The 6,782-nt window shown below is 36.7% G+C and overlaps 1 long non-coding RNA gene across 1 annotated transcript; it reads left to right on the top strand.

Annotated features, from left to right (window-relative positions):
- Positions 1-587: 587 nt before the first annotated feature.
- LOC139158896 (uncharacterized) lies at positions 588-4,640 on the top strand. The gene is made up of 4 exons (XR_011557764.1): positions 588-617; positions 2,269-2,336; positions 3,937-4,116; positions 4,560-4,640. It is a non-coding gene; the product is annotated as an uncharacterized lncRNA (long non-coding RNA).
- Positions 4,641-6,782: the final 2,142 nt, after the last annotated feature.

Below are 6,782 nucleotides of genomic sequence, written 5' to 3'. Positions count from 1 at the left end.
AGCTGTGGATCGAGGAGGATGCCCAAGTTGCGAACCCTCTCTGAGGGGGGTCAATAATCCCCCCCCCCCCCAGGGTAATGGATGGACAGATGGAATTGTCCTTGGGAGGCAAAACCCACAGCTATTATTATTATTATTATTATTATTATTATTATTATTATTATTATCACCATCATCATTATTATTACTATTATTTTCTATGTTTCACTATTTTTATGTCTAACGTTTATATTTATTCTCTAACCATTGATAAAATAACTCCTGTAAAGTATGATAAACAGTTTGTTCTTCCTCTGTAACTGACAGTGTTAATCTGGGTATTTCTGCACATTCTAATATTTTCCTAATCCCATTGAGGAAAAATTTCTAAAATAACTTGCTCGTCTTTGCCACAATCCATCTTCTGGAAGCCACAAAATATTTCAAAATGGGATTTTAAAAAGATTATTACATGTGTGTTTGGGAGTGATTAAGGCAAAGCTCTTCAGCCCCAGAATATATGTGGTTAGATGTTCTTCTGAATCCCAGGAAGTTTCAGAAAGTATATAAGCATTGTCATTTCACCTCAGAATATCACTCAGAGAGCACAGGACAAGAACTGCATCACAAAGAAAAAGGTATGCCGAAATGTATTTGTTTTATTTTTTTCAATATTTTTATTAATTTTCTTAAAATAACATACAGACTTACAAACATTTAACATAGACTGTGGGGATGTACCATCCCCGCTTTTCTTAAAAGTATAAATGCAGATACAAAAAAAGGAATACATGATTAAATGCGTAATTCAATGCTACTAATACAAAAATATCTAATAAGGAAAAGGTAATATTGTAGAAAAAAGAAAAGTAGTTATAACTAGTATAAAGTCAAACAATCTTGTCGATTTTATGTATATAAACTAAATCTAATATTAATCTCAATAAAAAGAAGAGAAAAATTTATACCAAAGTATCTATGCCTTTTATTAATCTTCTATTATTATTATTTTTTCTTATCTATCCATTCATAAACATTGTTCCATGTTTCATAAAATTTCGTTTCTTCTTGATCATTCAAGCGTCTTGTCATCATATCCATCTCCGCGCAGTCTAATATTTTTGTGATAACTCCCTCTTCTTTGGGGATATTTTCCCCTTTCCAATTTTGCCCGTAAATAATCCTTGCCGCTGTAAAAATATGTATAATTAAGTACAAGATTTCTTTTTTATAATTTTGGTTAGTAATTCCTAGTAAACAGAACTCCGGTGTAATTTCTATTTTTTGCTTTGTAATCTCTTTTGTCATTTTCTCTATCATTTTCCAATACATTTTAGCTTTGTTACATGTCCACCATTGATGGTAGTAGGATCCTATTTCTTTCTTACATTTCCAACACAAAGGTGATGTCTTAGGGAACATTTTTGCTATTCTGGAATGTATTTGTTTTAATGCTTCCTCAGCTATATTTTGTCAATCAGATATGAAGAATTGCATAAATTGTGCTTATGAATTTTGATAGCTTTGAGATAATTTGAGTCAGTGCGGAATATAGACATAGCAATACAGGATTATGATCTTTACACAAATCAATTTACATATGGCTACAATCTTTATATTGCACTGCTCCTTATAATATTTTGATCTGCTCTTATAAGAAGTACATTATTCATTTTAAAATGATCAAAGAGTCAGCCATAGCTTCAGAAGAGTAGGGCCTCTGTCCTCCCCTGCTTTGTCAGAGCAAGGGAAATTCATTTTCTCCTGGAGCAAATGTTTCCTGTATTAGAAAGATGCATTCCTTCACATCTATATTCCAAATTAAGGGCAAATCCATTACCCTAGGAAACACCAATACTTTTTTTTTTCTATTAATAGTTTATTTTCAATGCTCACATTCAGATAAAGCTTGGGGGATAAAGGAATCGGAGAATTGGTCACTGAGTCTCCTGTGGTCTTCTCCTGTTAGAAATTTAGTTGTTTCTTTATGAAGCAAGGGGGTTGATAGCCTGAATGCAGCCACTCAGAGGATTCTCTCAAAAAGTTTTGGAAGGATGTAGTATAACAATTGAAATCCATTATTCTATATAATTTGTTATGTAGGGTCAATGGAAGAGGCAGGCAGAAGTGGCTTCAAACAACAGCTCTTTATTTGGCAACTATTAACAACCCAGCAAAGGCTCTGTCTGACAGCCTGCTCTTTTATGACTATTCGGTCTTGAGCACCATGGATTAACTTGATATTCAATTAACTAATTGTTAATAACTAACAACTAATTGTTCTTACAGAGTTAGCCAACAAAATGAAGTTTGTGATTGTTCTTGCCTGCCTTTTGGCCATCGTTCTTCCTCTTGAGGTACACATTAATGATTGTGATTGCATGATAAAAAATACATGGGTTTTGTTGAATCCTTCCAGGAATGAAGGACTGCAGATTTAGTGTAAGTAACTGTTCTTTTTATTCAGAGCAGAAGGTAATGGTTTAAGGAACGAAACAAGACAACAACAAAACATGGCCGTGCCTGGCAGCTATATATACCCTGGGCTGCCAGGCTCAGCCAACCAATCACCTTGTAGTATTTTCCCGCCCAAGGAATATGGGGCGGGTACAAGGCCTAACTGTCCTCTGGACACAACAGGTTTTATTTAATGCTTGAATACTGCAAAAGTTTGAGGCTCAGAGGATTATGACTCATAATTTATGAGGTACTTATAGACAGGGTTGGACAGAGCATTCATTTTCTCAAGATTCTTGTCTGAAGGTTCAGTGAGGGAAGTCAGCATTATTATTCCACACTGCAAAAGGAGGCTAGGATGAAGCAATCAGAAAGATAGAGAAAGGGAGAGAGAAAGAATGTTGAGTTCATATAGCAAGTTCATCGCTTGCAGAGAGTTGAACTAGGTTCTTCTTCTCATTAGTATGGAGCAGTGTTTCTCAACTTGACAACTGTAAAATGTGTAGCAATGACTGGCAAGGAAGTTCTGGGAGTTGAAGTCTACACATAGATATACTAAAAAAAATTCCTGATATAATGCAAAGATTTCAGGTGCTGTATTTTGGGGAATATGAGATGCACCAGAGTATAAGACATGCCTTAGCTTTGGAGGAGGAATATAGGGGAACAAATCTACCTACCTGATATTCATCTGGCTAGCATCCTTAGTCTGATCAGCTTCAGCACTTTATTTTATCCCCTGATTACGGCTGGAAAAAAAAATTCTTCAGAGGGAGTAGCAATGAAAATAAAGCTGTAAGGATTTAGGGCTGAGAAAAAAAACTTTTTTGGAGGGAGTAGGAATGAAAAAATCCTGCAAATTGGGAAGAGCCAAGAAGATCATTAGCATCTCGTTAGGGCTGGAAAAAACTTTTTCAGAGGGAGTAGCAATGAAAAGAAGCCTGCAAGCTGGGAATAGCCGGGAAGATCATTAATATCTTGTTAGGTAAAAGCTTTGAAAAAGCTACATTCGGAGTATAAGACACACTTAAATTTTCAGCCTCCTTTAGGGGGGAAAAGGTGAATCTTATACTTTGAAAAATATGGCAAGTATTTCTTGTTGATAACATTTGCAAAGGTGAATCTGAGGATGATGTCTCTAACAGCCTGCTGGGAAGATCAGTTTTTACAATCCCATCATCTTCCAAACCACGTGAAAACTGGGATCTAGGTTTTTTTTTAATATGGTCTTCTGAATACTTGGCTGAAGGCAACAAAAATGCTTATGATGGGCTGAAACCTTTGCTGATGGCTGGCTTGATCTGACTTGAGGAGTCAATTTATTTTTTTGTTCACATTTATATGCCATATAAATTAGTTCTGTAAATAGCCACATCTGATAGACTGGTTTGGTCAAAAGCAATTATCACAATAAATGAAATGGTTTAAAATAATTCTAACATTAAATACATTCGCCCATTTTCATCTGATGTCTTCCTCATTGTTCTCTTCCTTTTCCAGGCCAGTAGTAGTGGAAGTAGAAGCCATGAAAGACGGAGATACTCACATCCTCCATCATATCCAAATCCTTATCCAGCTCCATCAGTTCCAAATACTTCAATCAAGGAACTAATTGACGCTGTAATAAAAGCTCTAGCCGCTCTTAAAACTCCCCCTAAATGAAATGAAACCTATTGACTGGTATGTCCTGTTGAGATATTTCACCTGTATGCTGGTGGGGATTGTGGCGTTTGTTTTTACTGGTTGCTGTTAGGCATCAAGGATCACTCTGTGAAACATAAATGATTATATCAGTTCTTCTCCTTATCAAAAGAATAAAAACCTTGGATGAAGCCATCTTGCCCAAGAGCATCAAAGATCTTTTTTTCAGAATCCAGCTTGGCTCTTTTGTAGATGTGGGAAGGGGGGGAATGACTTATAATTGCAGAAATCAACTGAAAAATAAAAACCCTAGTAATTCCCAGAAACCCCAGTTTAAAGATGAAGGAGTAATTTACAACCAAAGAGAGGACATTATTCTGGAGCTGTGTCAACTAACGTATGAAGACAACAGGCAATACTTAGTCTATTCATAAAGGGAGGAGTTCTGAAACAAAACATAACAATCTGTTTTTTCCCTCCAGGTTGTAGATCTTGCTGAGATGATCTTTACAAGATACCTAGAAGATAGCCTTTTGCTTCCGGCACAGACCAATGAATGACCCTGCTTTAGATTAACCTTTTAAAGCTTTGCAATGCTTTCCTTTGAATAAATTTTAAAAGCATTATATTTCTTCTATTTTTTTCCTTTTGATACATTTGTGGGTTCGAATGTTTATGAATGAGATGCGAAACATTTCCCCAAAACTGTGGAGGTGGGAACACTTTTTACTTCATCCTTTCAAAGTTTAAGATTGCAAAGAAAATAAAAATAAAAGGGAATTCAAGATATTCTTCTTCAAAAAGAAAGGCCAGTATATCAAATACAGTGGTTCTTCTACCTACAAACTTAACTTGTTCCATGACCAGGTTCTTAAGTAGAAAAGTTCTTAAGAAGAAGCAATTTTTCCCATAGGAATCAATGTAAAAGCGAATAATGCATGCAAACCCATTACGAAAATCCAAAATTTTAAGGCTTTGAAAAAAAACCCTGTGGGCGGACGAAGCAAGGTGAACAGAGGGGGGGGGAAGGACAGTGAGAGGTGGTGGGCTGGATGAAGCAAGGGGAACGGAGGGGGGGGGAAGGACAGCGAGAGAAAACATCCTTTCTTCTTTCAGACCAGAGGTGGGTTCCTTTGGTTCTAACCAGTTATTTGGAACCTGGTGATGACGTCACAGAGTCGGTTCTGTTGGTGCAGGTCCGTGGGTGCCGCCATCTTGGATTTTCTCTCTCACATGCAGAAGCAAATTCATCTTCGAAGAAACAGGCATTTTAAAATACTTTTAAAATGAGCAATAAAGCATCCCCCCTACTTTGTAGACACATCTTTTTTGTATACTTACATATTCAATTTCAAAGGAGGCTTGTTTTGGTTGCAGATTGTTTCTCCTTTAGAAAGAAAAGTGTCATTTTTGAAGGTCTATGATTTTAAAATTGTAACTGGAAACTATTTTTGAAACCTGAACATTGAAACTTCTTTGAGGAGTCTATTCTTTTTATATCAATTTTGATTGATTTTCTGCAGTTTTTGAGTAAAGATTTTCTAAGTGGTGCTTCTAAGCTTGTTGTGGGGATAAAAAATGTTCTGATTTTACTTGAAGCTTATTGGACAGGAATTAGCATAGGTTTTGTTGTGGTTGGCTCTGGCCCAGCTCCTGCCCCAAGAAATGTGGAGGTGGATGCAGGGAAAACTTCAACATTGGAAGAGAGGGGCTTGGCACAAAACCCAGGAAGCCAATCTCCATTATCTTCAGTCGATTCGGATGAGGAAGTGTTGGATCCACGCATGCGCAGAGTTATGCATAGAAGAGACCAATTGAAGAAATATTACAGGAGATAAGAGAGGCCACCTGTGTTTGGGTGGGGTGTTTGGGTGGGGCTCCAGTAATTAGAGCTGCTGATATAAATAGCAGCATGCTGGCTTTGGCCGTTATGGAAGATTATCTGATTGTAATTCTTCAGGACCATGCCTTGCTGTTTCCGGACTTTGTTTGTTGATTTTTTATGACTTTGAAACCAAAGCAGAGCAAAGTGTGTGTGTTTCACTTCGTGGGAGAAGGAGGGCTGTGACGTTTCTTCACAGCTGCTAGCTAAGTACTTAAGGACTGATTAAGGGGATAGTACAGGCTACAAGGTTGTTTTGGGACGAGTGCTCTTTGCAATACAAAAGGAGTGCTTTGTTTCTTTTGAATTTTGTGATAAAGAACTTTGTTTTTGAACTTTCAAGTGTGTGTGTGTGTGTCTGAAATTTGTACCCTTAAATTTTCGGGAGACTCATACCATAGAGCCTGGCAGAACAAGTTTAAAGCTATGTTAAGCTTTACAAGCTTGCCTGTAATAGGATATTTGACCACAAGAGGGAGGCCACGACCAAAACTTTTCTTATAAATTACAACTTAACTAAAGAAGGTTATAGTGGTACTCCTAGATTACAGGAGGGATCAAAATACTATAATATTGCCTGTAAATTACTAAATTAAATGGAATTAAACTTATAATTCATAAGTTTGTAATATTTTGAAATTATCAATATGACAATGATAAGAAAACAATAAAGAAGATGATCAGGTGAATCTGAGTCCCTAAGAACAATTGTGGAGGGATATTCAAGAAAAGCACATAAATAGTGATGGGTGAACGCAACAGTGTTCGGGTTCGGCAAGTTTGGATGAACTTTATGCAAAATTCGGCTCAACCCGAACCGAAC

This window comes from Erythrolamprus reginae, chromosome 2 (assembly GCF_031021105.1).
Source record: "Erythrolamprus reginae isolate rEryReg1 chromosome 2, rEryReg1.hap1, whole genome shotgun sequence".
NCBI classification, from domain to species: Eukaryota; Metazoa; Chordata; class Lepidosauria; order Squamata; family Dipsadidae; genus Erythrolamprus; species Erythrolamprus reginae.
The sequence above is the reverse complement of the archived record's forward strand: the minus strand, read 5'-3'. Positions and strand labels throughout refer to the sequence as shown.